This window comes from Nerophis lumbriciformis, linkage group LG03, assembly GCF_033978685.3.
Source record: "Nerophis lumbriciformis linkage group LG03, RoL_Nlum_v2.1, whole genome shotgun sequence".
NCBI classification, from domain to species: Eukaryota; Metazoa; Chordata; class Actinopteri; order Syngnathiformes; family Syngnathidae; genus Nerophis; species Nerophis lumbriciformis.
The window spans coordinates 1,712,501-1,715,000 of NC_084550.2; the positions used below are offsets into that span (position 1 = coordinate 1,712,501).

Genomic DNA, 2,500 nt, shown 5'->3' on the forward strand with positions numbered 1-2,500 from the left:
ATTACAACATGATTCTCTTCCACCGCGGTACAGTATGTACAGTAACGGTTTCCCTCACTCCAATCGCCACATAATAAGATTTAGTGCAAGTCCAAAAATACACCTGGGTCACTAAAAAGGTGCCCTCGTCCCGTCTGCCGTCTGGTTCTTCAGGACTAATTGGCCAGAAGCAGCCGCTTGCTATGGAAATCAACCTCCGCCCGGGACGTACAGTAAGTACAGTAAGTACGCGCGCACGTCCAGAAAGTGTCACCAGTTGATTAATTGGGCGTCAAAGACCCCAAAAGAAGAACACATAAATAACTGTTATTAAAAATAGTAATACAATATCAAGCATTGATGTTCTTCATTCATATTTATCTGTTATTAACTGTATGATGTAATCTAGGGATGGAGGAAGATGGTAATCTAGGGATGGAGGGAAATTGTTATCTAGGAATGGAGGAAGAAGGTAATCTAGGGATGGAGGAAGATGGTAATATAAGGATGGAGGATGAAGGTAATCTAGGGATGGAGGAAAATTGTTATCTAGGGATGGAGGAAAATTGTTATCTAGGAATGGAGGAAGAAGGTCATCTAGGGATGGAGGAAGATGGTAATATAAGGATGGAGGATAAAGGTAATCTAGGGATGGAGGAAAATGGTAATCTAGGGATGGAGGGAAAGTCTTATCTAGGAATGGAGGAAGATGGTAATCTAGGGATGGAGGAAGATGGTAATATAAGGATGGAGGATAAAGGTAATCTAGGGATGGAGGAAAATGGTAATCTCGGGATGGAGGACAGTTGTTATCTAGGGATGGAGGAAGATGGTAATCTAAGAAAGGAGGATAAAAGTAATCTAGGGATGGAGGAAAATGGTAATCTAGGGATGGAGGAAGGTGGTAATCTAGGGATGGAGGATAAAGGTAATCTAGGGATGGAGGGAAATTGTTATCTAGGAATGGAGGAAGATGGTAATCTAGGGATGGAGGAAGATGGTAATATAAGGATTGAGGATAAAGGTAATCTAGGGATGGAGGGAAATTGTTATCTAGGAATGGAGGAAGATGGTAATATAAGGATTGAGGATAAAGGTAATCTAGGGATGGAGGGAAATTGTTATCTAGGAATGGAGGAAGATGGTAATCTAGAGATGGAGGAAGATGGTAATCTAAGGATGGAGGAAGATGGTAATCTAAGAATGGAGGATAAAAGTAATCTAGGGATGGAGGAAAATGGTAATCTAGGGATGGAGGAAGGTGGTAATCTAGGGATGGAGGATAAAGGTAATCTAGGGATGGAGGGAAATTGTTATCTAGGAATGGAGGAAGATGGTAATCTAGGGATGGAGGAAGATGGTAATCTAAGAATGGAGGATAAAGGTAATCTAGGGATGGAGGAAGATGGTAATCTAGGGATGTAGGAAAATTGTTATCTAGGAATGGAGGAAGAAGGTAATCTAGGGATGGAAGAAGATGGTAATATAATGTTGAGGATAAAAGTAATCTAGGGATGGAGGGAAATTGTTATCTAGGAATGGAGGAAGATGGTAATCTAGGAATGGAGGAAGATGGTAATCTAAGGATGGAGGATAAAGGTAATCTAGGGATGGAGGAAAATGGTAATCTCAGGATGGAGGAAAATTGTTATCTAGGGATGGAGGAAAATGGTAATCTAGCGATGGAGGAAGGTGGTAATGTAGGGATGGAGGAAAATTGTTATCTAGGAATGGAGGAAGAAGGTAATCGAGGGATGGAGGAAGATGGTAATTTAGGGATGGGGGAAAATGGGAATCGAGGGATGGAAGAAGATGGTAATTGAGGGATGGAGGAAAATTGTTATCTAGGAATGGAGAATGAGGGTAATTGAGGGATGGAGGAAGATAGTAATCTATGGATGGAGGAACATTGTTATCCAGGAACGGAGGAAGAGGGAAGTTTAGGGATGGAGGAAGATGGTAATCTAGGGATGGAGGAAAATGGGAATCGAGGGATGGAGGAAGATGTAATTGACGGATGGAGGAAATTGTTATCTAGGAATGGAGTATGAAGGTAATTGAGGGATGGGGGAAGATGGTAATCTTTAGATGAAGGGAAATTGTTATCTAGGAATAGAGGAAGAAGGTAATCTAGGGATGGAGGAAGATGGTAATCTAAGGATGGAGGATTAAGGTAATCTAGGGATGGAGGATAAAGGTAATCTAGGGATGGAGGAAAATGGTAATCTCGGGATGGAGGAAGATGGTAATCTTGGAATGGAGGACAATTGTTATCTAGGGATGGAGGAAGAGGGTAATCGAAAGATGGAGGAAATTGCTAATCTGGGGATGGAGGAAGAAGGTATTCTAGGGATGGAGGAAGATGGTAATCTAGGGATGGAAGAAAAAGGTAATCTAGGGATGGAGGAAGATGGTAATCTTGGGATGGAGTAAAATGGTAATTTAGGGATGGAGGAAAATGGTAATCTCGGGATGAAGGAAAATGGTAATCTTGGGATGGAGGAAAATTGTTATCTAGGGA

The 2,500-nt window shown here is 41.5% G+C and overlaps 1 protein-coding gene across 1 annotated transcript in view; it reads right to left on the reverse strand.

Moving 5' to 3' along the window:
- LOC133577720 (transmembrane protein 132B) overlaps window positions 1-2,500 on the reverse strand; it is a 405,689-nt gene that overhangs the window by 80,627 nt on the left and 322,562 nt on the right. The window lies entirely within an intron of this gene.